Source organism: Vidua chalybeata, chromosome 13, assembly GCF_026979565.1.
Source record: "Vidua chalybeata isolate OUT-0048 chromosome 13, bVidCha1 merged haplotype, whole genome shotgun sequence".
NCBI classification, from domain to species: domain Eukaryota; kingdom Metazoa; phylum Chordata; class Aves; order Passeriformes; family Viduidae; genus Vidua; species Vidua chalybeata.
Genome location: NC_071542.1, coordinates 3,842,257 through 3,869,497, shown reverse-complemented (window position 1 = coordinate 3,869,497; position 27,241 = coordinate 3,842,257). Strand labels below are relative to the sequence as shown.

General features: G+C 43.5%; 2 long non-coding RNA genes across 2 annotated transcripts; one reads left to right on the top strand and one right to left on the bottom strand.

Moving 5' to 3' along the window:
• Window positions 1-6,831: 6,831 nt before the first annotated feature.
• Window positions 6,832-14,937, bottom strand: LOC128794820 (uncharacterized). The gene is made up of 3 exons (XR_008433280.1): window positions 14,846-14,937; window positions 12,938-13,066; window positions 6,832-6,930 (listed from the first exon to the last, which is right to left on the bottom strand). It is a non-coding gene; the product is annotated as an uncharacterized LOC128794820 (long non-coding RNA).
• Window positions 14,938-15,067: 130 nt separating this feature from the next.
• On the top strand, window positions 15,068-26,945 carry LOC128794852 (uncharacterized). The gene is made up of 6 exons (XR_008433292.1): window positions 15,068-15,140; window positions 16,198-16,371; window positions 18,871-18,950; window positions 25,366-25,448; window positions 25,995-26,110; window positions 26,896-26,945. It is a non-coding gene; the product is annotated as an uncharacterized LOC128794852 (long non-coding RNA).
• The last annotated feature ends 296 nt before the right edge of the window (window positions 26,946-27,241 follow it).

Here is a 27,241-nt window from a genome sequence, read left to right as displayed (position 1 = left end):
TCCTCATCGCCACACCATCAGCGAGCCGAGTGGATCACTTGGTGATCACGATCACGGAAACTCTCCAGGCCAATGGCTTTGAGATCGCGAACACGAAGATCAAGAGAGGACCCTGCGTGACCTTCCTGGGAGTGGGGATCACAAACTCCTACGTGACACCCCCCAAGGTGAAGGTCCGCCGAGACATCAAGATGCTCCATGACATGCAGCGCCTTGTGGGATCTCTGCAGTGGCTCCACAACATCATCCTGATTCCCCCCGAGGTCATGGACCCCTTATATGACCTCCTGAAAGGAAAGCACCCCTGGGACCCCAAGGAGCTGACGCCGCAAGCAGCGAGCTCCCTCGACTTCATCGAGCATCAGATGTCTACTGGCACGCTTGCCAGGTGGGACCCAGATGCGCCGCTCGATCTATACGTCCACTTCACACAGAAGGGAGGAGTGGGAGCACTGGCCCAAGGACCTTCCGAAAAGTCCCAGCCGATCCAATGGGTGGTCCTCGGAAGACCAACTCATGCGTTTTCCCCAGGAGTTGAATGCGTCGCCAACCTCATCATGAAGGGCAGGAGACTCGCCCTGAGACACCTGGGAACTGAGCCGACAAGAATCCACCTCCCCTTCCGCAAGCGGCCGACCACGGAGTCAACCGCGATATCGGAGCACCTGGCCCTTGCTCTCGCCGGCTTCGGAGGAGAAATCTCCTACGCCACCAGACCGCCTTGGACTCAGCTGCTGACCATTGTCGATATAGACATGCCGCCAAAGGTCATGGACCGACCGCAGCCGGGACCAACGGTCTTCACAGACGCTTCCTCCATGACCTCTACTGCAGCGGCAGTGTGGCAGGCAGGAGAGCAATGGCATTGCGTCAAAACATGTGACCCCACACTGCCGGTGCAACAACTGGAAGCAGCAGCAGTGGTCTTGGCGTGTGGACTCTTCCAAGAGGAACACCTCAACATCGTAACGGACTCTATATTCGTGGCAAGGCTTTGCCTGGCCATGTCAGGACCAGGCGTGTCAACGTCAGCAGCAGCCTCAATGCTGGAAGAGGCGCTCTCCTCGCGATGGGGCACCGTGTCTGTCATTCACAGCCACAACCCAGTCAAAGGCTTCTTCCAGACCGGCAATGACAAAGCGGACGCCGCAGCAAAGGGAGTGTGGACACTGCAGGAAACTCGGCAACTGCAAGAGTCGCTCCACATCGGAGCCAAAGCACTGGCGAAGAGATGCGGGATCTCGACAGTGGACGCAAAACATGTAGTGGCCACTTGCCCTCACTGCCAGAAGTCACCCCTATGGACCAGTGGGGTCAACCCGAGAGGTCTCAAGGCCTCGGAAATCTGGCAGTCGGACTTCACCTTATGTCAACTGCTAAAGCCCCGAGCATGGCTTGCAGTGACGGTGGACACTTAACAGCAGAGCGATCGTAGCCACACAGCACCCCAAAGCTAACTCTAAGGCCACAACTCAGCACTGGCTGACAGCTATGGCATGGCTTGGTATCCCCAAGCAAATTAAAACTGACAACGATTCCAATTTCATCTCCAAACCAGTGCAAGAATTCGCCTCGAAATGGGGCATCACCTTAGTACAAGGTATCCCGTATAACAGCACCGGGCAGGCCATAGTTGAGCGAGCAAACCAGACCCTGAAAGCTAAGCTAGAAGTATTGGCAAAGGCAGAGGGCTTTGCCAATTCCATTCCCCCAGGAGACCAAGCGCGTATACTGGCAACAGCTTTGCTAGCACTGAATCAATTCCCTAGGGGAGATGAGGCAGATAGTCCTGTTCGAAAGCACTGGGTCACCCGAGCACTAGAGGAAGGCCCGCAGGTCGTAATCAAAAACGAGCTGGGTGAATGGGAACGGGGCTGGAGACTGGTGCTCACGGAACAAGGGTATGCGGCGGTTAAAAAAGAGGGCAAGATCAGGTGGTGCCCACTTAAGTCAATCAAGCCAGACCTTCAGAATGAGACTAACGAGAATTGCGAGTTTCTGTTTACAGGACATGCTCGTGGGGCGTCCCCGTAACGCGTACACCCCGGTTCCAGAGGAAAACGACGAACCACCAAAACGCCGGACAGCACCCAAGAGTCCCGCACCGGTGAGACCCAGACAGCAACGGTGGTTTTGTGCGATCTTGCTATTAGGGCTCATCGCCGGAGGGCGAGCCAACCCAGACTATTACCCCCATCAGCCATTCAGGTGGGTCATGCAACATCTTTCAAGTGACAAGGTATTCAAAGAAATCACCATGGCAGGCACCCCATCCTTTGTGTTCCACATTGCCGACCTGTTTCCAGGATGACCAAAAATACAACCCCATCACCCACACATCATGTACATGTACCTATCCTACTGGTGTCCAGCCTCCAACCCAGGGAAGAAGTACTGTAACTACCCAGGGTGGGGATACTGCGGACACTGGGGCTGTGAAACCATTGTCACAGATGCCAGACCATCAGGAGAAGGGTGGGAACCGCAGGAGCCCGATAGATTTTTACAGTTCACCTGGGCACCTGCCGGCTGTAAAAAGCCCGCCATTGCGAAAGGGGTCTATAGCAACCATTATACACAGCCCAAATATCGGAAGTGCACACACTATAACATGACGGTTTTGCAGCCAGAACACCCTAGTTGGGCCACAGGCAGAACGCGGACTGTAGTCCTCAAAGGGCCAAAAGAGTGGGTGAATGTGCGAATTATCAGGCTCCAACCACCGGCACCCTGACTGGTAGGACCCAATAAGGTTATTAAGGACGTGCTGAAAGGGAGAAACATAACCCATCCCAAAACCTTACCCACAAAGGCCACTGATATCCTGACTGGCCATGTGGATGCCTTCCAAATAGGCCGCTTAGCCGAGTCAGACTCAGACCCAATCTTCCGCATGCTAGAGGCTACCTTTCTATCCTTGAACGAATCCAACCCAAACCTAACCAATTCCTGCTGGCTTTGCTACGATGTTAAACCTCCTTTCTACGAAGGAGTTGCTCTAAACACCCCCTTTCAGTTACTCCACAGCCGATGCCCCCACCAGTGCAGATGGGACACTCCTTGTAGAGGAATCACCCTGAGTCAAGTCACAGGCCAGGGCAAATGCTTTGGCAATGCAGCCTTGGCAAAGCAGAAAGGCAACTTCTGCACCGAAGTCGTCAAGCCCAACAGAAAGATCAACAAGTGGGCGGTCCCATCCGCATCTGGGATGTGGGTTTGTCAGTGATCTGGGGTGAGTCCTTGCGTGTTCCTTGCCAAGTTCAATGACGCTATCGACTTCTGTGTCCAAGTTCTGATTGTTCCTAGGGTCCTGTACCACTCAGACAAAGAGGTAGACCACCTTTTTGAGGAAACCCGGCCGACTCCACAAAAGAGAAATAATAACAGGAGTGACTATCGCAATGCTGCTCGGCCTGGGAGCAGCTGGCACAGCCACGGGTGTCTCAGCCCTTGCGACCCGACACCAAGGGCTTGCTCAGCTGCAAATGACCATCGATGAGGACCTGCAGAGGATCGAGAAATCCATCTCCTTTCTAGAGAAATCAGTCTCCTCGCTTTTGGAAGTGGTCTTACAGACCAGGCAAGGACTGGACCTCTTGTTCATGCAACAAGGAGGACTGTGTGCCGCCTTGAAGGAGGAATGCTGCTTCTATGTGGACCACACAGGAGTCGTTAAAGACTCCATTGGCAGAACTCCAAGATAGACTGGCTCAAAGAAAGAAAGAGAGGGAAACCCAACAGAGCTGGTTCGAATCCTGGTTCAATCAATCGCCATGGCTCACCACTCTAATTTCCACCCTGATAGGTCCGCTAGCGATACTGCTTTTAGCCCTTACATTCGGACCATGCCTGCTAAACAAGCTGGTCTCATTTGTTCAAGCTCGCCTAGAACGGGCCAACATCCTGTTTATAGGCCAGTGACAAATGCTGTGAACCAAAAACCGTTTGGCAGTTTGTAAAGTGTGCTTGAGACTGTCAGGGCAGCACAGGTTTGAGGTTGGGGCAGATTGGGTCTGGGGCACATCCTTGGTTGTTGGAGTTTTTTTGGGGTGGACACCCATTTAGGACCACATGTCCCTAATGACAAAGACGTTCCATAAAGTGCTGCAGTCTTTTCTCTTCTTTGCTCCCTATGTTAGCACTGAGCTGCAAAAAAAGAAAGATGACTTGGAAGAGTGTTCCTTTTAGTCTTAATTTGTAAATGCTATTTGGAATACATTGTTAAATGACAAGATGCGGTTTTAAGAAATGGCATCTTAAGGGAAAAGGTCGGTTTAAAAGAGTTTTTCAGACAGCTGTTTCTGGGGAAAAAAATAAAAAAGATATCTAAGTTTTTTAGCCATACCATTTTGAAGATTGATTCATAACACAGATCCTTCATATAGGGGGAATAGAGGACCATGAATGCGACCCATTTCAAAATGGTGTTCTATATGGTTCTGCTTGGGATTACTTGACGTCATTTCTTGTCAAGTCAAGGGTCTGCACTTAGCTCTCTAATCACTTCCTTCCCTGATATTCATCTGCATTTGCTCCTTTATCCAGAGTCCCCATTTCTTAGTGACGGTATACTCCATCTATGCACTAGACTACTCAACTAGAGTGTGTGTCTCATACTTTCTAGTTAAAAATTGGCAGGAACGGAATGGATACTTACAGTTGCTTCTATACAATAGTCTTCTTTGGACAAGTTTTCTTTCGACAATATTCAAGCAGCAATAGCAAATAGGAAGTACAGCTTGCAGCAGGGAAAGACACTCTTCTGCTTTCTCCAATTTCCTGGAGCTAAATACACGCCAAAATGCCTTTCATAGTACTACTACTGTCTTGTAGGAACACTTGATAGAATCCTACCTTTGATCAAATTATTAATGGGCTACTTTTCCACAAGGAAGAAAATTTGTCTTTTAATCATATGTTTCCTTGTAAGTTGGAAAGATGAAGTTGTGCACCAGTCATATGGAATGTACTCCTACTTCTTCATTAGTTTCACAAACTTCTTTAGAAAATATTCACTCTGTGTAACTTCAAAAGAACTACTCTAGGCATCTTCATTCTATTGATGTCATTTTTTCCCTACCATGCTGTTCTTTTTTGATATTCAACTCATTTTTACCACTAGAAATAGTTTTCCATGACACCTATGGAAAAGACCAGCTCTGTTGACTCAATATTGCAGCATCAGTCCATTGTTTCTAATGCTTTCCACATGGTCCCAACCATATCTGACAGCTAGACAGCAGAGCTTAGCAACAGTGAATGGGAATAACTTCAGAACAATTGCAATCCATTTCCCAGGAAGGGCTTGCTTTCTGCCACTGCCAATTTTCCCAGAGATATTGTCTGGTCAACAGTTGCAGCAAAAGAATCTTCTTGCACAAACCTTGGGGCAAGTTCTGTCTCCCATTTCCTAGTGAATGCAAAGAGGGTTAAAGTGCTGCTTCCAACCCTTCTGTGCACTTTCAGTACCAAGACGGGTTTGACCCCAGAAAGAAGTTTTTGATCTCTCTTCAGAACACAAGGCACATCATCACCTCATTCATCCTTTTCTGGGACTCCTAGCATCTAAAGACTAAGAGGCTCTCTTGCTTGCTGAAGTGCGTTCAGCAAAAAATCTTTGTCCCATCAGCAAATTTGAACACAACTACATTAGAGTCAATGCAAATGCTGGCAGGGCAATGCCCTACCCTAGTAGTAACATGCCACTATTAGAAGACTGTGTAAAAATATTCCTGTACGAAGTAATCAGAGGGAAAAATAAAAGTGGGAAGAACTGCACGTGGTTCTGGAAAAAAACCTCCTGCAACAGTCTTACAGCCATCATTTGCTGGTATAATTTTTAATCCTTGGGGTTCTTTTTAATTTGGTATAATATAAAATATGACTGCATCTTGATGGGTTCTTAATCAAGAAGCACAACCATTTCTTAATCAAGAAGCACAACCATTTCTTAATAGCATAGAAGTAAGCCATTTGAATATGTGCAAATGGCCTTTTGGAATACATTTGCTATAGCACACTGTGAAAGTAATTAGCTAAAAATAGAAATTCAAAGGTTGAAAACTATTTGGAATCAAGTAAGTCTAAGGTGATAGAAGAAGAAGAAAACAGCAGTTTTCTTCTTCTGGTGAAAAAAAGAGGAGGCAATTGTACAGTGCAGGTGTATTTTTTCACTTCCTGAAAAACAGAGTAGGTTTGCTATTGCCAATGGTTTTCATTAGGAAGGAAGAGATTCCTTTGGAGAAAAAAACTTCCAACTGACTTTACACCAATGTTATGATACTTAATTTCATCAATCGTGAACAAAAATTCTCATCACTGGCTATGGAAATCATGATGGTCATGGAGACAAGGATGTCTAGGCCATGCATAAGGAACATCAAAAAGCTTACAGGTAAGACTGAGCTCTTCTGCTAGTGAGAAGAGACTGAAACAAAGATATTGTCCTTCAAGCGTCTTCAGGATTAACAGCAGATCCAATTTTTTCATGTTAAGTATTTATGAAAAGAATTAACCTTGAAAATAGCATTGTTTTCAAAAACCTGTTGACAGTATCTCTTCCAGTGATACACGGTTCTTATCAGTAGAAAAAGAAAAGCACTTTTTTTTCCAAACTGTTGTGCACTCTTTTTTCGACAAGAAAAAGAGTATTTTTTCATGCTGGAAATGATGTTAACTACAAAAATGCCTTGTAGCACACTTGGCACGGTAGTCTCTTGATGAGCAGCATTTTTTGATTCATCGAATAAGTTTCACATTGACTATTTTTCAACTTGAATTCATGGCACCTTTGTACTTAGGAAGCATCCGTGAAGAATTTCTTGGGTTTTATTTTGTAATCAATCCTAAATGCAATGCAGGTTCTGCATTCTGCCATCTGTCTAGATTTTGATGCAGCTTCTGGGAGGTATTTTCAGCCTCAAGGACTATCTGCAAGAATGATGTTAAATACATGCATTTTATTCCTTGCTTCATGCAAAACTATTTTTCCTTTACAGCACAATAATAAGAGGAAAATAATGATGATAGATTCAATTCTTGTAGTAATACAAAGAGGACTATTATCAGCATTAGAAACCAAGCGAGTCATATTTCTTGCACATGCAGTACAACCACTAATGCAAAGGACCCTGTCCGTTCAAAATGAATCTCTATCATAGGAGTGGATCAAATTTTTCTATTGCAATTTTGCTTCAACCAGAAAATTAATTCTTTTGACAGCCAACTCATGATTGCAACCTAACTTCCAACTACTGCTTTCAAAGGGTTGAGACATGTCTGTTTAGAAAATGATACGGTACGGTACAAAATAGCAGATCAGGTCATACACATTCAAAAGAAAAAAAGATCCAAGGACAGAGTCATTCACATCTGCAGGCCCTCAAGAATGTACAGGTCAAATATCTCCAGAAAACTAGGCTGGTGGCACAAATTTTCTATGCTGGCAGCAGCAGAAGCAGCTGCTATCTTTATAGGATGCAATCTTACTTACAGCACCCTTCAGAGCAATCTTCTGTACCCGTGCCCTACACACCTTCTGCTCTATTCCTTGGACTTCACGTTTGCAGTTCCACAGAGCCCTGCAAACGGACTCAAAATTCAAGTCATAGATTTCCAAGATTTAGAAATCTTGTGTTGATTTATTTCATATTTCTTTTGTCCCGTTGAAGCATACAGAAAGGTGAAATATGTCAAATATGTCACGTGTATCTTGCATGTTAGCTCTCCTTCACATTCAAACTTCTCACAGACCCCTGTGATGCCTTACTGTAAAAAATATAGAGCTGCAAAGAGTGGTTCCGGGAAGTTAGAATAGCCAGAAAGCAACGGAAACAGTTTAATAATAGAACTTTGAATTTCTGAAGAGAATTGTAAGGTCAAAATAGAAGATTTCAATTCTTTTCATATAAGGATGAGTGTGGGGAAGAGAGAATCCAGATAGGCTTTTTTTTTTCTTTTCTTTTCTTTTCTTTTCTTTTCTTTTCTTTTCTTTTCTTTTCTTTTCTTTTCTTTTCTTTTCTTTTCTTTTCTTTTCTTTTCTTTTCTTTTCTTTTCCTTTTCTTTTCTTTTCTTTCTTTTCTTTTCTTTTCTTTTCTTTTCTTTTCTTTTCTTTTCTTTTCTTTTCTTTTCTTTTCTTTTCTTTCTTTTCTTTTCTTTTCTTTTCTTTTCTTTTCTTTTCTTTTCTTTTCTTTTCTTTTCTTTTCTTTTCTTTTCTTTTCTTTTCTTTCTTTTCTTTTCTTTTCTTTTCTTTTCTTTTCTACAGTTCCAGGAAAAAAATAGTCTTAACTTGGAAGTATAGCATTTGTAGAAATGAATTGGAAAACAGGAAATAAACTAAGAAAAATATTCAAGCCATAAAAGAGATGAGTTTTCTCTCACAGTTTAAGATTTTCTTGGTATTTCAGATTAAAAATATTAGGTTGCTAAATGGTCAGCCATGATTTTAACAGCATCTGGACATCAAAAGGTATAAATTTCTGCAGGACTTGGATGTCAGGTATTTCTGAAAACCTTGATTTCGCTGCTGCCCAAACTTGATTCAATACACTTCAATGCAGCTGTATTTCAGATGCTCAGTGAAACTTTCCATGGAATGCATATCGTTTAGAAATCATCTGCAGAAAAACTAGATCCATTTGAAGATCTTTTTCCGGAAATGGCATTTCAATTCTTTGTACAAACACACAGATGGGATTCCTGCTGTCTTCTTCAGACCACTTCCTCCAGAGACCTCTCCATTAAATCTCCATAGTTCTACTCTTCTGGTGATCCAAAGTCAGCACTGGCATTGTCCAACTGCATGGAATTACTGTATGCTAGAGCTGCACACTGGGGACTTCTGTGTGCAGCATCACTTGAGCCCTACTAATGTCACCCTGTTGCTAGAAACCCAGCTAGCTCAGCTGGCTGACAGCTGGATCTTAAAGGACAAGATTGTGCACTGATTTTGGAATACAAATGAGGTACTAAAAAGGAGGCTGGAGGATTTCAGTATTTCTGCCTCCAGCTTCAGCAACACTACATCTTGGTCTTATGCATTCTTTTTGGCCATTTTAGTAATGAGCTTATATGATATGTTCTTTCAAGCTGAAATTGGTCCTAGTAGATATAAGCACTCTGGTACATGAAACTAGACTAGAAAAGAGAAAATTCAGATATTCAGACTCTAAAAGATAACATTCATGTCTTCCCATTCAAGACACTGAAGAAAGCAAGCGGGAGATCTTCAGATAACATGCTATGTGAATTGAAAAAATCTGTCCTTATTTGAAGCAACTGAGAAACTCACAAAAGGAGTTAAAAAAAAAAAAAGCAGTTCAGACAGATGAAAGGGTCACATATGATGTCTAATCTATACTTTCAATGTTTGAATGAAACGAGATTTCTTGAAGTACAATCCTATACAAGAAAGGTGAATTTGCAGAAACAATTGAACTGGGTCTGTTTTATCAACACAATGTTTTCTGATTCACCTGAGGATTCAGGAAGGCAACTTTGACATTAAAAGTATTTAGAAACATACAAATACCAAAACTGGCAGTTCATTAGCTTTAACAGTCTCTTTACGATAAGATGGATTTGGAACTTCTGCTTGTAGTGGGTCTGAAGCCATTAGGAATGCTGCAATATTAAAAAAAAACCAACCAAACAAACCAAAACAACTTTCTTAAAAAGCTTTGAGATGCCAGAGAAATTATGATTTTTAGGGGTTAAGTAGTCCTTTAAAATAGTCTCTGGGAAAAGAGATAAAAAACCTCTAATGACTGTGAACTATATCACAAAATCGCAAGGAAGCATGTAAGGGGCAAGAGCCTGTAATAAAAATACTATGTTTGGTGCATCTGTTGAAAACATTACAGAATGGTCAAACTGACGATTCAGATGAAAAGAAGAAGAAAACTGAGGGAAAAAATATTTGGAACATATTTTCCCATTCCATGAGGGTATAATGGCTTTATTTCATTTTGTTCCTAAGACTATGTAATATCTTATGAAGTGTTTTACAATAGAGAATGAGAGTGTGCACACTAACCATACAATTTGGATGGGTCTCTTTTACTTTATACAGCAGGAGATATGGTTTAGCACTCCACAATTCAGTCCCCAAAAGTGAATGAGTGTGGCAGATTTAACCTAACTGCCCAGTCCACCAGAATCCCTCATTATCTTTAGAAATGCTTTGCTATATCTTGTGATCTCGACCTGTCTCCCTATCTCCACTTTGAGCTCCTTGATCTTTGATCTACAGGGTGAGATCCAATTTGGCCTAGCAAGGATCTAGCCTTTCAAAACCACATCTTTTATCTTCTGTATTCCTGCAAGTCCATTTATGTAGATATGACAGCCTGCTCAGAGAGAGAGAAAACGAGGTAAGTATTCTCACGGCAGACTTATCAGACTTTTAGGGAGTTGAAGAGAAAGGATGATAGCATGGTACTGTAAACAGCCTGCAGCTAGTGTTTTTCTACTCGTTGTTTTTCTGTTCCTCTCAAAGATTCTGTGTGAGAAAAGTGGTTTTGCTAATTAGCCAGTCAGGTAGAATGTGTCAGGAAAGTCTACGGGCTGTCCTGACATTCCCTAAGGAACCCTACAAACTGACATCAGGAAGTGGGCAGGCAACTTTTCTTTCCCAGGGAAAAGGGACGGTCTTTGTCTCCAGGGGCATGTGGCCCTGAGTGGCCGGACACCTCCAAAAATCCAAACGATTAAGGATATGCCCGAGACCCAAGCTGCCGCCACCACAAACCTGTGCTGCCCTGACAGTACCAAGGGAACCCTACAAACTGACATCAGGAAACTGGGCTGGCCACTTTTCTTTCCCAGGGAAAAGGGACGGTGTTTGTCTCCAGGGGCCTATATCCCTGAAGTGGCTGGCCGCTTCCAAAAAATCCGAACAATTAACGATGTGTCCCAGACCGAAGCTGGCCGCACCTCAAACCTGTGCTTCCCTGACAGAACGAAGGAAACCCTACTAACTGACATCAGAAAACTGGGCTGGCCACTTTTCTTTCCCAGGAAAAAGGGACGTTCTTTGTCTCCAGGGGCCTGTGGCCATTAGTGGCTGGCCAACTCCAAAAAATAATAATAAAAAAGGATGTGTCGCAGACCCAAGCTGCCTCCACCTCAAACCTGTGCTGCCCTGAGAGTACCAAGGGAACCCTACAAACTGACATCAGGAACCTGGGCTGGCCACTTTTCCTTCCCAGGGAAAAGGGATGGTCTTTGTCTCCAGGGGCCTGTGGCCTCCAGTTGCTGGCTGCCTCCAAAAAATCCGTACAACTAACGATGTGTCGCAGACCCAAGCTGCCCCCACCTCAAACCTGTGCTGCCCTGACAGTCCCAAGGGAACCCTACAAACTGATATCAGGAACCTGGGCTGGCCACTTTTCTTTACCAGGGAAAAGGGATGGTCTTTTTCTCCAGGGGCCTGAGGCCACTAGTGGTTGGCCAACTCCAAAAAATCCGAATAAATAAGGATGTGTCACAGACGCAAACTGCCCCCACAACAAACCTGTGCTGCCTTGACAGTCCCAAGGGAACCCTAAAAACTGACATCAGGAACCTGGGCTGGCCACTTCTCTTTACCAGGGAAAAGGGATGGTCTTTGTCTCCAGGGGCCTGTGGCCTCCAGTGACCGGCCGCCTCCAAAAAATCCGTACGACTAATGATGTGTCGCAGACCCAAGCTGCCTCCACCTCAAACCTGTGCTGCCCTGACAGTCCCAAGGGAACCCTACAAACTGACATCAGGAACCTGGGCTGGCCACTTCTCTTTCCCAGGGAAAAGGGTCGGTCTTTGTCTCCAGGGGCATGTGGCCCTTAGTGGGCCGCCGAGTCTAAAAAATCCGAATGATTAACGATGTTTCCCAGACTCAAGCTGCCCCCACCTCAAACCTGTGCTGCCCTGACAGTCCCAAGGGAACCCTACAAACTGACATCAGGAACCTGGGCTGGCCACTTTTCTTTCCCAGGGAAAAGGGACGGTCTTTGTCTCCAGGGGCCTGTGGCCACTAGTGGTTGGCCAACTCCAAAAAATCCGTACGACTAATGATGTGTCGCAGACCCAAGCTGCCTCCACCTCAAACCTGTGCTGCCCTGACAGTCCCAAGGGAACCCTACAAACTGACATCAGGAATCTGGGCTGGCCACTTTTCTTTACCCAGGGAAAAGGGATGGTCTTTGTCTCCAGGGGCCTGTGGCCCCGAGTGGGTGTCCACCTCCAAAAAATCCAAAGAAGCAAGGATGTGTCACAGACCCAAGCTGCCCCCACCTCAAACCTCTGCTGCCCTGACAGTCCCAAGGGAACCCTACAAACTGACATCTGGAACCTGGGCTGGCCACTTTTCTTTCCCAGTGTCATGGTTTGACACTGGCGCAATGCCAGCGCCCCCATGAAAATGCACCTTCCCCAAATAAATGCTGTGAGATGTTATCAGGAACAGAGCAGAGCAGGCCCAAGCTTAATAACAAAGGGGAAAAAAACTTTATTAAACTACTACTAACACAAAAAACACATAAACTAAACCCAGGGTGAAGACCTTTTAAAACACCCCTCCTCCTCCCAGTTTCCAAAAACACCCACCATGAAACATCACCCGGGATTCCTGATCAAATTACCACCCTTCAGATAATCAATACTCAAACTATCAAGGGAGAGAGAAGTCTCTCTTGCACCACAGACCCCCCAGGAAACACAGTTGCCACACCCTGTGTTTCCCTGTCACACATGGCAACCGCGCGGAGAAAATCCGCCAGTGTGACACTCTCCTTTCCATGTCACAGTGCTCTCACCACCGTGCATGGACAGACTTCTCATAGGGCTCCTTTAAGGATGCTTTGCCACGGACCCAAAGATACAACAGTTCAGCTCCTCATCTTGGGACTACCGTCCCCCCCCATTTTCCCCTGGGGCCGAGGGTCCAAGAACAGAAAATCACCTTCTTTCCCGAAGACAGAGGGCATCACCATTCCCTCCTCAACTTTCTTCTGTTCTTGCCATTCCGGTGCTTTTGGAAGCTGAAGCAGGTCTCCTTGGGTCACCACTGCATCCCCCTAAAATGCAGTCTCTATTGCAGGAGATTTTGGTTCAGTCCATGGCTAACAAGAAAAGTCCAGCCAAAAGCTACTTCATCATCTCCTCCCACCTAAATATTTCTTCTTCTAACATCTCAGGTCCCGGACTGTCTCTCTTCCACTACAAATCAAGGAGGAGTAATATTTTACAAAGCCCTCATTTCCTGGAAAGGGTTAAAAGTTCAGACTCCCTGGACGGCTGATATCTCGGTCCAGCGTTCCGTCTCCCATGCTGGATATCATCCCCCCCACCCTTTCTCCTTCTCGCCTGCTGGCAAATTTCCAGGTGCCGCCAGGCTCTCTGTCGCTTTCCCTCTGGGGCCGGGGGGGGGGGGAACAAAGGCATCTCCGCTTCTCTCCACCCTTCCATCCAGGAGCTGGCTCGGTTCCAGACCCTCAGCCCCTCGGCCTACCTGGACAAGGCCGCGTGGTTTCCCCTCCCCTGCCCAGCCTTAGGCAGGGCAGGGGAGAGTCTGCACACTCTGACGACCGGAACCAAAGAGACAGTTCCCCTGGGAGTTCTTGCTTTTAACCCCTTGTGTTCTCAGAGGCGTGTCCATACTTTCAGTGGTCACTCCAGGTGCCAATATCCAAACCTGACCACTGATTGTTTTGACCCAACTTCCTGGAAAAAATTCACTTCCATGTCAAACCACGACACCCAGGGAAAAGGGATGGTCTTTGTCTCCAGGGGCATGTGGCCCTTAGTGGGCCGCCGAGTCTAAAAAATCCGAACGATTAACGATTTGTCCCAGACCCAAGCTGCCTCCACCTCAAACCTGTGCTGCCCTGACAGTCCCAAGGGAACCCTACAAACTGACATCTGGAACCTGGGCTGGCCACTTTTCTTTCCCAGGGAAAAGGGATGGTCTTTGCCTCCAGGGCATGTGGCCTCCAGTGGCCGGCCAACCCCAAAAAATCCATACGACTAACGATGTGTTGCAGACCCAAGCTGCCCCCACCTCAAACCTGTGCTGCCCTGACAGTCCCAAGAGAACCCTACAAACTGACATCAGGAACCTGGGCTGGCCACTTCTCTTTACCAGGGAAAAGGGATGGTCTTTGTCTCCAGGGGCCTGTGGCCACTAGTGGTTGGCCAACTCCAAAAAATCCGAATAAATAAGGATGTGTCGCAGACCCAAGCTGCCCCCACCTCAAACCTGTGCTGCCCTGACAGTCCCAAGGGAACCCTACAAACTGACATCAGGAAACTGGGCTGGCCACTTCTCTTTACCAGGGAAAAGGGATGGTCTTTGTCTCCAGGGGCCTGTGGCCCCGAGTGGGTGTCCACCTCCAAAAAATCCAAAGAAACAAGGATGTGTCGCAGACCCAAGCTGCCTCCACCTCAAATCTGTGCTGCCCTGAGAGTTCCAAGGGAACCCTACAAACTGACTTCAGGAACCTGGGCTGGCCACTTTTCTTTCCCAAGAAAATAGGCTGGTCTTTGTCTCCAGGGGCCTTTGGCCCTGTCTGACCCTGCCCACTGCCCCTCCGCTGGCACCTTTTGTAGGTATTCCACTACATTGCAGTAATACTCTGCATTTTTAGCAGGCATCCTGTCTGACCCTCATCCTGACCCTAAAAATGCACTAAGGAATTCTAAAATAGCCTTTAGGAAAGTGTAACAATACCCTAAAAGACGCCAGAAAAGTCCTGAAATACCTTCAAAAATCCCTTAAATATTCCTAGTAATCCTGCAAAAAAACTCTAGTAATCCTGGTCAGCCTCCAAACCCTTCGTGTTGCTCTCTAACCCATAGATGTCATCCCTACCTTTTCCCAGGGGGTCCTGTTGTCCTCTGAGGTTTCTGTCGTTGTCCTGTTGTGAAGGTTGCTGCCTTGTCCCAGTGGGAGGGTTCTGGTGTAGTCTCGCTGTTAGGATTCTGTGATTCTGTGAGGGTGATTCTGTGTCACCCTCCAGCCCCTCCCCTCAGCCCCAGCCCCCTTTGTGACATTGTGCAGCCCACAGACGTCATCCCTGACAGTTTTATTTGGGTGCTGTCCTGCTGCGAGGGCCGCACTATCCCCACGAGTTCGGGCTCCCATGTGCTGCTGCAGGGAGTCACAGGTGGCTGGTGGAGGGAGTCAGGGATGGGGCAGGGGCAGGATGGGGAGGGGAAAAGTGTGGAAAGAGGGTGGGGCAGGGGTGAGCTGGAAGTAGGGGTGAGGGTTGGAGATGGGGAAACAGAAGAATAGGGCTGAGGGGCGGAGATGAGGGTAGGGGGGGACACCCCATACCTCCCAGACAGAAGCTGAAGAAGAATAAAATTTGGGTTGTGGGGAAATGCAAAAAACCCGCTGCAAACTGACATCAGGTACCTGGGCTGGCCACTTTTCTTTCCCAGGGAAAAGGGACGGTCTTTGTCTCCAGGGTCTCGCGGCCTTGAATGGCTGGCCGCCTCCAAAAAAGGCGGGATTTGGCAGCAGCCTTACCTTCCCATGACGTCTTTTCAAACCGTAGTCAAAACAAGTCTGACACCTTTCTTCTCACAGACCTTTTCACCCTTCTATGAGGTGCAAAACAGTAATTTTTGGGCCGTGATTTCCGCCCTCCTTTTGCAGCCCTGGCTGAGGGGGCTCGGGGCGTTTCCCTTGCTTTTGGGAGAGGCGGAGCAAAAGCCACGGAAGAAAATGGTGGGTGCACCATGAGGTGAGCGGCGGGCGCCTCAGGGCAGGTCCCGAACGTGGCTGCTAGGGATGGGAGGTGAGGAGGCTTTACTGCTCTTGAGGGACTCCTTCGAGCTGGCACACCTGTCTGCTTCCTCTCCAATCCCAAGTATTTGTGGTATCCCTGTGAAGAAATGGGAGAAAGTCCTAGCAGCCTGCTGCAAGGATGTTGTGCGCCTACCACGGCTGCCATTGGCCAGGGCTGGGTTTAGCCTAACAGCTCACATACCTCAGCTTGACAGGGTCAGGGAAGGCTTCTGGTCCATAACATGCTGTACAGGGATTTTTGTACATGGTGGCAGGTGTTGTTAACACAGTCCTGAGCTACAGAGCTGACTTATGAAGAGAGTGCATGCTAAGAGTTTGTCCTAAGCCCAGACTCACCTGTAGGCACATGATGAGCTCTGTGAGCTTGTGAAGGTATCCTGTACATGACACCCTTTATTTTTTTAATGTAGTTTAACAGAGTAAAGAACATGAACAAAGAGTAACACACTGTTTAGAAAAGTTACTTCAGGAGACTGCTGCAAGAGGGAAAAGCTGCTGGCTCTCCTGTCTGGTTGAGTCCAACAGTAGAGCAAATGTAAGCCCTTAAGGAGCACAACAGACCCCGAACTGGCAAAATACAGAAGGTGAGAATAAAAGGAAACAAATGAGAGCGTGAGATCGTCTCTCAGATGCAGAGCTGAGTACTACTGCATAGTTTAGCGTGAGAAAATTAGATATTTATTGTTATTTTCTTTCTCAAATCCTTATCCAGCGTACCAGCAAAACAATTCAGGTCTCTGCTTGGAATTGCTATGTGGAAGACATTTTCCCAGTTCTGTGACTTCTAGACCAGAGCACAGTAACAGTGTTCCTTGGTCTGTCTGGTCCTAACTAGTCTAAATTATTTATTTTGTGGCTAATTGGCTTCTAATTTCTCATTAGTACTATAATTATCGATTTCAGAAATTATCCACCTGGTGAATTATTTTCTTTTTTTTTCTTTTTATTTTCTTTTTTTTTTTCAGCATTAAGCAACTAGTTAACCATATACTAGACATTGCATTATATAGAAAGTTATATATATCTTGTATAGAAAGTATACAAGATATATTGTATATTGTATAGAAAGTTATTTATTTCAGGTTGTATAGGTATAAAAAGCTATGTTTCAGGTTATATTGAGATCAGGTTATATAGATATATATATAAAAAGTCATTATTTATGTTATATTGATAGCAGGTTATATAGCTATATTAGGTTATATTGATATTTTATAACTCAAGCTATATAAGCACATTGTAAGTTTGACCTAAGTTTTACAGGCATTACTAGCAAACTCAGAATTACAGTTTTAATTGAATTAAATGAAAATAAAACATTGATGTTATCATTGTAGTGTTGTGCCTGTAATATTGGAGTCCAGCCAGCCTCCCCTTAGAGCTGTGGTGTCTGAGAAACTGGAGGGTTGCTGTGTTCCCTCTGCCCAGCCAGCTGAGATTTTCTGTGCTTAGGCACTTTGCCATGCTAGGGATGTTCTCAGACCTGGAGATCACGTCCTGCAGAGGTCTAGGGAAATGGGAGTTGTAGTTCCACATCCTCTGCTCCGCAGCATAAGATTATGGGTTTCCCTTGTGAAATCAGATTGACTGAACAATACAGGCTTTGCACGGGAGAAGTGTGCATGTGAGCTCACCTCTGAACAAAGTGTCCCCCCTGTCGGAGTCTAGGACATCCCTCTGGCTGCACTGGGTCTCAGAGACCCTGGCACGAAATCAAAAAACACCAGTAGCTTCGATTTTAGCCGTGGAAAACTCTCAACTCTGAATGAGGAATTACAAGTCACAAGGGTTTTAGTAGTGTGATATTTGAACTAACACAGGGTGGAAAAGTAGAATTTTGGGGGTTTTAAGATAAGGGGTTCAGGGGACAAGATGGAGGGATTTGGGCGTGTCCTGACCTTCTTCTTGTTCTTGTCCTCCATGTCTTGCTGTGATAGTGACACTTTTCTATTGGTTTAAGGTAGGACACACTGTCCAACATAAATATTAGGTATTGGTAATAAATTGTAAACACAGTATACGTAACTTTTGATATAAAAGGTAATCACTGCCCGATAGGGCAGAGCATAATGCCATGGCTGCCTTGCTGAGAGGATTTCGGCAGGTCAGAGAGAAAATATTGTAGATAAGAAATAATAAACAACCTTGAAAAAGCAACTGGAAGCATTCCAAGACCTCTTCTTCAGCGACATTCAGGCTAAGGAAGCAAAGACTCTTTACGATCTCTCTTGGGGTCACCCTGACTTATAGGAACCCCTAGACTCCGACACCCCCAGCCACATTTTTCTGTTTGTCTGAGGATTTTGAAGTCTAAAAATCTGAGTCATTGCAGTAACTTTTTAAATCTTCAGAAGACTAGTTTTTTGGGTTTTTTTCCATCCCTGCCCTAGCTGTAGTTTGCATTTTTTGCTAGTTTTCTTTCCTGTTTCCTTCTTTATCATAGTGTTCTAGAGCTCTGCACGCTGCTGATGTGCTTGTTTAAGCTGTTTCACTGCTTTGGGCCTTCTGTGGGTGGTGGACACTGACAGGTCAAAAATTTAAGGTTACACAGAGCTCACAGGAGAGCACTCCTGCACAACCTCTGTTACTGAACTCTCTCCAAATGAATTGGACTGATTGAGGTCTTCTAGGTTTCGTCGTCCCCTCTTGCTCAAGGTTACCTTGGAATGTGATGAGGGGAGAGAAAAGCCTTTCCCAAGTCAATTTTAAGTACCTTTTTACACTGGGTCTTGTTGTTTATAAGGTGTTTCTGTGGGAGACTCTTGAAATCAAATTCTTTCAAGCTTCTACTTTCCTGTGTTGTGGTCCCCTAATTACAAGCCAGAGCACTACAAGCCTATGCTTATTGAACAGGAGCCAGGCAGAACCAAAGAACTGCTCTGCAGTGCTATAAACTCTGGGCTATATTCCTTCTATCCACTGTTTGAGCAGTTTTTCCCTAGCAGGTATCTACCTGAAGTGCAAACAGTTGCATAAAGAGGTCAAGTTTCTTCTCCCATCTCCAAAACAACTTGGAGCTTCAGAAAATGCTGTATATGAAATATGTGTCCAGTCTCCTGAGTGAGATCTCCCTTCTCCCACAGATCTGCCAAGCAGGATGCATTGTGCCACTCCAAGTGACAAACAGGACAGTGTCTCATAGGCAGGCTGTCAAATTGCAAAGGTGAGTTTCAGTTTGAAAGAGTAACTGTGAGAAAGGGCTGCAAAGGGAAGGCTTTAGCCATGTTTTTCTCATAAGTTTATAAAGACTCCTCCTATGCCTGGGTTTAGTTTTAGAAAATTTTATATACAGATCAAAAACTCATACCCTTTAACAAGGTCATGCAAGGCAGTGCATGTCTTAGCCTGGAATGTAAATGCATAGGGTTTTCTATCTCCATCTTCATCTTATTTTGATATGTAAGTTTTAATCTGGTGTTTGTATATCTAGTTTGCTTATGAATGTGCAGTCCAAACAAGCTCTGCTGTTCTTCTGAAAAAGACTCAGTATTTAATTTAAATGTGCTTACCCCACATCTTGCTTCTAATCAGTGAAGGAGGGGAAGAAGTTGTTTTGGATAAGTGTAGGTTACTTAGATATAGATGAATCCAGCTCCTAAAGATCACTTTGTTGCAAAAACTTTCACTGATATAGGGAAAAAAAAATAAAGATGTTTCCTTGAGTTCTTTGTAGTCAAAACTCTTCTTTTAATGTCTGGGTAGAAGCTGGCTGTCCCTAAGTATTTTTCAGGGTGTGCTTATACAGCTGAACTGTCAGGGGTCTTGTTGCAAAGACTGGTGAAATTGGATCCTCTTTCCTGGCAACAGAAAATACGTGCCACTGCCAAGTCCTTCTGCAGGGCTCAACCAGGCTGCAGCCAGCTCTAGTACATTGCTTGTTTTCTGGACAGCCCCCACCACTGCCAAAGGTAAACTCTAAAAATCTAGTCTGTTAATGACACTATTTGTTAGCAGCAATTTATCCTATGGTCAGGGATTTCCTGGGGAAGTCTCTAGGGTGAGCAGTCCCATGATCTTGCTGCTGTGAGCCTACAATCTGTTTCCCAGAAGCAGATTAAGCCAGTGATGTTCATGATCATCTTTGTACTGCTGAAACTTAGGCTGTGAAATTTCGTTTCACTGGACTCTTGATTAAAATTGTCATGTCCATTTATTATTTCAAAGGAAGTTTTATTTCCCATTGTAAAAATTACACTTTTGGAAAAATTCCTAGACAGTAGAACTGAATTTTCCATTCTTAGTTACACATGAGGGTGTAGCTTAAGACTGAAATTCCTGCGTTTTTTAAAAGATCTCTAGCATTGTTCTGCTAAGTAATTAAAGAACTATTCCCTCAAACAGAGAAGGGGCAAGTGATTTACTGCATTCTTTGTGAGCTGTTTAAATTCCTTGCAATGCTGAAGTTAGCTTGTTAAAGGCAAGTGAAAGACTTTATTACTGATTGAAGGTGTGTGGAGTCATAGTAGAAAATGGCTTTTTAAACAAATAGTTTATTAAAAAACAGATCTCTGATGACCTGAAGAGAAGGCTGTCCCATCCCACTCATCACCTTCCACTATATCATTCTCACAGATATTTGCTCTATATTCAGAGAGACTGTGCCTACCAGTTATTAAAAAACAAACCTACAAAGCCCCCCAGAGCTGTGACATCTGGGAATTGAATCCTCACTGCTGTTGTATACTTTATAGTACTCTCCTTAGTGAGTGGCAGTTTGACAAGGCACTTTTCTCTTGTCCTGGGAGATGAGGATCTGGGTGATATGCTGAAGTGTGTGTTCCTGATAACAGCAGACTGGCTGCGTGTTGGCTCAGCCCCATAATATCTTCCTGATGTTGTGGCCCAAGCTAGACAGGAATGAGTTACCAGAGTGGGCTGCATGCAACACTGTCCAGTGCGTTGTGAATTTGGGAGTGCATTTGTTGAGGAAGGGTAGCATGGAGTAGAGATCTGCTGTCAGGCAAGCCATTTTTTTTTTTCTCCTAGGAAGGAAGCCCCTTTTTGAGTTCTGACATCAAATTCAAAGAAAATGATAACAAGATATCCTTTTTTCTCCATTGTCAGTGGTTGAGATTTGGTGCTGTGTGCAGCACACTGGTACATATTGTTCCATGGTACGCAACATCTTCAAAAATTACCAGCAGAGAGTAGTGATTCAGAATCTATTTTCCTCAGCCTAGGATGAATGTAGTTTATTTCTCCAAGCAATGACAGATGATAAACATCACAAGGAAAGGGGAGTGGATAGTTTTAGCATAAGGTTACCAGCTGGAGGCAGAAAAATTACCAAGCTAAACAGCATTGTTGCCTGATCAGGAATTGAACTTTATGAGGGGGCTTGTTAAAAAGGCACAGCTCTGCAGTGAGATGTGGTGATGTCCCTTCTCTGTGTGATGACCTGGCTGCTATATATGCACATCATCAGCCTCAGAGTTCTCTCACCAAGGAAAGAAGGGAACCTAGAAGGTCATATCTAACATCTGTGAGATATCTCAGAAGTAAGACATGGACAGAGATGGACCTGAAATGGATCCATATTTCCCAATTATTTCTTTTCAGAGCCTTGATTTAGACCTATAGGTAGAAGACCAATTGTTAACAATTTATTAAAATGATAAACAGGTGAAGAAAGACAAGGTAAATTTGTTGAACACAGTTGTTTTTTAATCAGGACAGTCATATGCTTTTTTTACTCTGTTCACTTGTCCAATTACTCCTTGCATAGATCAAAATCCAATAAACAAATGGATGAATAAAAAATGCGATAATTTGGCTTAGGGAAATTAGAAGATGTCTTTCAGATATTTTCTGCATCAAATAGAAGTTTAAATGCTATCAGGAAAATCTACTTCATACCACATCAATTCTGTATTGTGGAGTTGGAGAATGATAAACAGGCAAGCTTTTGGAAATCATGTAAACTACTTGAATTCCTGGGACTTACAGAGGAGGTATGGTATGTGTATTCAGATTTCCTGGGAAAAACAGTCTAAAGTGAAAACTGTTGAGTGAAACTGCACAATGAAATATTATTAGCCCCCTTGCTTCCAATTCTTCATGCTTGGTTAGCCTCCTCTAGGTCTTCCTTGGACTGATATTTTTCCTGTCCTTCAGATCCTAGGATAAGATATTTGAGTTATTTAAATGTCTATGCAGGTACTACTCTTTTCATGTATCTATTCCAATTTATTTTCTCGAATAAGCAAGACAAAATTCTTGTAAATCCTCGAAAGCCTGTCGTAGACAGAGCATAATTTTTAAGAGCCTGTTCTTGGGCCCTCAGGCTGTTCCAAGACTACCACTATAAACCATGGTGAATCAAAAGAATAACAGTGGAACTATATAAAATATTTTTTTTGTGTGTAGGGCACATGAGACTGTCATTATCAATTGGGATCAGAGCATTAGAGGTTGCATCATAGCTCATCAGTGAATCACAGAGCAGATTTTTCTGAAGGTGTGTCAATGTTGGATAAGCTGCTTCTGTTTGTTCATAGTTCATGACAAGTCTCTCTTTGAATGATTACTAATCTCCTGTCCTTCTAAATCCTCTCACTTGGGGTGTAACAGGTCTCTCCTCTTTTCAGGAGGCATATGCAACAATTCTTAGCATGGTAATAGACTCATAAATCAAACCTCAAATTCCAGAGACACCTCTCTACTTTTGCTGTAAGAAGTTCAGTTGATTTCAAGGTCTTTTGCTTGTAATACATTTTGTTTGTGTATTTGTAGTTTGTTTTGGATCCTATATTGAGATTATCTGCAAATTAAGCCAGTAATAATATTTCACAGCCATGTAAAGAAATAAATATAATCTTTCATCCTTTCTTTTCACTAAGCAGTTCTCTCACTTCTTCCTTTTTTTCATCAGGCACAGTTTCATTTTCTTCTCAAATGCATTATTGTATAGGAAATGTCAATAAAGCAGGAGGCATGCCAGTGGAGCCAACAGAGTAGGTCTCCCACGTTCTCTTCCAGGGATTTCTTATTTAGTTTGTACATAATGAATCAAATTGAGCTGCTTCAATTGGGCTGCTTCTTCTGTCTTTGAGGATCTCTCTTTTGAGCTAGCCTTTGCTTTGAAAGACATTCTTAGATTATATTTCACATTTTTCCTAGCTTTATATGGATTAGGTTTCCTTTCAAAACTGTAGCTTGACCACACAAATTCATTCAAAAAATAAAAATTACTATATTAAATTCCACTTTAAGACAAGAATGTTGATTTTTCTAGAGGAAACATCTCTAATTGTATTTTTAGAAAAGAGTATTAAGTATTCTCTTTCCTGCCTCTCCAGAGTGGTTTGCTTGTAAGGATCCTGTGTCTGCATAGCTGAGTAATTAAGCAAAAACTCCTAGGTGGTGTTCATATGTTCATTTTCATGCTCAAGACGTGAGCCAGGGTCTGTACAGTGAATAGTTGTTGTGCTCTGGGTCACATTGCCAAGTTAAAGGTGTTGGGCAAACGAGCAGCCTCTGGGGCTGAGGTTATCAGAAGAAGGGTGGTCCCTTTTCCTTCCTGCTCCTTAGGCAGGAAGGGCAGACGAGGGAATTTGGTGCTTTGCTCTCTGAATTGGCATATCTTATATTTGAATATGGGGTTTGGAAGTAGACCCTGAGGAAAAGATTGGGAAATGGTTTGTTAGGAGTTTTCTTTTTCCTGCCATGGGTGGGGAAGGTTTTGATTGGCCTCCTCACTATATCCTTCAAGGTTATGGCTGAATGTGCAAGTATGAGAGGGTTCCCTGAGCTCAGCTGTGAGGGAACAGAGCTGAGCTTTGCTACACCTCTGCCACAGAATATGGTAGAGGATATAATATTCTGTGCTGAATACTAGAATAGACTAGAATAATGCTTCTGATTTCTGTGACTAAACTGTAAGTTCAGCCAGATGATGATACGTGTTATTCTGCTTTTTGCTTCTGTGATAGGAACCCTTGGTACAGCAAAACAGGTTAGGACAGCATGTAAGCCACAGGATAATGTGGATCGACTTCCAGCCTCACAGTCAGTTTTGACTCTTAAAAGTTTTTTCAGTGACTCTGTATATTTCTGAAGTGTGGCATAACACTGTTACTGTGTACACTATAGATCATCAGAGAGGAACCTCCTGTAATTTATTTATCAGCATAAACAGCATCAAGACATTGACCTCTGTAATATGTAGGCAGTAAACAGCAATAGGGAAGGAAACATGGGAAAGCAAGACATGTTACTTAAATAAAGACAACATCCTGTAACATTGTCTGTTAACTGGTATCAGAATTTTAGTGTCTTACATTATTTTTTTCTTATTCTCCATTGTGGGTACATACTTAGCCATTTACTCTGGACCATTACAGATATTCTCAGTTCACACCTGTTTCCTGGCCATTCTTGGAGTGCACATGTTGCTTTTGGTTTTGGGCATTCAAGTTCAGAATAGCACGAGAGTGCTAGTGTTTGCATGCTACCATCATGAAACCTCTGCTTGATTCTTTCATTTCAAACTAAACCAGTGTGTGGAGCAGAAACTCACTTGTATATGCTGAGGCAGTATCCATAATGCAGGATTTTGATTTCTGAAGTGGTGTGCAACAAGCAATGGAGTATAATTATGACATAAAAATTTGTCAGAAACCATAACTAAGCCTCAAGTCATCCACATTCAGTTTAGCTTTCATCTTTCAGGACTTTTTGCTTCTGTGTACTCTCAACTGACTAGAAGGTACAGATCCATCAGGGTAAAGTCAAACAGGAAATGTGAGGAAGGAGCTCAAGGCCTCCCCTGGAAGTTTCAGCCTTTATATTAACTTTATACTAACTTTCTACTATTGCATCTCTGCTTGGGAGTTTGTTTCGGTAGGAAATCAAGCAGGGGTAACTATATATGCCAGCTCTCAAGGGAGAAAACAAAAATCTAGAACATGAATAGGAAGGTAGCATTCTTCTTTTAAAAGGACATGAACCCTCTGTATCCTCTAAGGAAGGTAAGTTACAAGAGGAAGTCCTACTTGGTGATGTCATCAAATGGCTAGAATTTTCAGTTTGCTCAACTCACTGTGACTTCAGGAGCTGGTGATGTCAGAGAGCTGGGATTCCAGAAGGAATTGTTGACCTTCTCTCACTTTGAGAAATTGCATGGGTTAGCTTTTCCTTACAAGACATTGTCCAGTCTTTCCTACATGAAGGATTTCTCATGTTTAGTTTAAGCTGATTGTGCTGCCTCCCTTTCCTGCTCTCATGAATTAATACCACTGTGCCTGACTCTATCCACTCTGAAAATAGCTATTGATACAGATCACAGCTATTTATAACTGCTGGTGTCAACATGACGCAGGCACATGTTCCCAGAAAAAAATTATGCCTTTTTACGGCTTCTCCATCAATGCAGTTAAAAAGGCTTCAAACACAGAGATAAATTGATCAAATCTTGAAGTGTTCTCCATTTTTGCCTTTCACCTGAAGAAGATGCAGAAAGTTGCGTGTTACAATAGATTTGAAAGTTCTATTTTAAACCTACCAGATTTTGCCCCTGCATTTTTTTCAGCTTTAAAACAGGACTTTTTCAAGCCATGTTGTGTTTAATGTATCCCCAGTGTTCAGCAGCAGATGAGCTTCACGTCCAGGAATGCAACCAGAAATGTTTACCATTCTGATCTAGTAACTTCCTTCCGCAGAAGTAAGTCTTCCATATGCTTTGACATTTTGGTTCCTGAACTGCTGTTGTAATTGTGCTAAGAAAACCTGGTCAGGATTGAGTAAGTCAGAGGCATTTTGTGCTCTAGATTAGTTCAAGATTTAGACAGAGTCAGAGCTATCTAATGAAGAAAAGAAACATACTCATGGACCAGGAGGATGTCTGAAACACTGATGAATGAACAATTGATGTTGTATGCCTGCATCTGCTGAGAGGTAGTTGAAGTGGCAACACATTTTTTCCCATATGTTTGTGATCTTCTATTTACAATTTGGAGTATGAAGATGCCTTCTATCTATGTATCTGGGACAGAGGCAGATGAGGATGAAGAATATTTGCAAATATATTTCTACACTTTGTTCGATCTCAATTTTTTTAGACTGTGTGTTTTAACAAACTCTGGTGCAAAATGCTAGTTCTGAAATAAGAAATATCAAAGCAATTAATTTCAATTGTTCAGTATTACTAATATTTCATCCAAAATATTTCAGTGCTCTTTATTTTGCTGTGTGCATTGAATTTTGACAGAATTTTTCACTCTCATGAAACATTACTCACATGACTGCATTGGAGTGTCATGAAAAAGCAACTCATCAGTTTGTATGTATCTGCAGAAGAGTAATTTCCAGGGCTGATGGAACAAGGTAAAGAGTGAGAGAATCAATTTTTCTAACTGCCAGCTCCAGAAAAGCATGAAAGTCAGTGGGAGCCAAACCCTCCAGCAGCCAAATGTAAGAGATCGTGTGGAGTAGGGGCATCAGAGCAGTGCCATATGAGCAAGCTCTGAGATGGGTAACATGAGAAGGGATAAATGAAGATTCTTCCTGGGCTTAAGTGAATTTATGGGAAAGTCCCTCTCCAAAAGTTTCAGGAGTAAACTTCAATGCCTAGGGCAAGCTAGAAGCAAGAGGAACTTGATTTGGCATTTATGAATTGCAGAAAGTGACAATCCTTAAACAAACAATGACAAAGGGAATAAATATTTCTAAACCTCGCAGTGGGGTGAACTCAAAGCAGCACAGTTGCAGATTAAGAGTGATGACCAGCATGTTAAAGATTAAATAGCATCACTTCCACTAATTTTTTTTTTAATTTTGTGAGCATGCAGGCAGCCCTCTGACTACTCAGAAAAAAAGAGAGAGTTGCATTCTGTGTTGTTCTGAACAGGAAACCAAATTGTATGCATGCAGGAAAACAGGACAGAAAGTGGCCAGACAGGAATTTCTGAGTATATGAAGTCAAGGGTGGGAGCCAGTTGTGGTAAATTTGATGATCCTTCAATATCAGAGATAGTTTTGAGATTCCCTTTTCTAACAGAAGATGAACTGTGGCTATGAAATTTCTGTCACTTTGGTCTATTGTGGTACAAACACTGCTTATAGAGCTTTAAAGACTAGCAAAATAACACCATATGAAATGTTCTTTACAGGCTGGAAGCCAGATCCAGAAAGAATTTAAGGAGCTTATTGTGAGTTTCTTTCTCACCTCATAGCATCTTCTAGTAAAAAACAAAACCACAACAAACCAAACAAAATAATTGAATAAGAAATTAAAACAATAAATGTATCAAACTGAAACATCCCTATCAGATCTCTGTCCAAGAAATTTTAAAAGCTTTAGTGTTTCACCTGCGATGTTCACAAATAACCTTTTGTTATTACTGGGAGAGTTAAGAACTGCAGTATGTGATTCTGATGTAGTAAAGCAGCCTGTATTTCTGAGCTCATTTAGTTGATTACTTTGTTTAATATCTTTCACGCCTGCAATGACAAGCA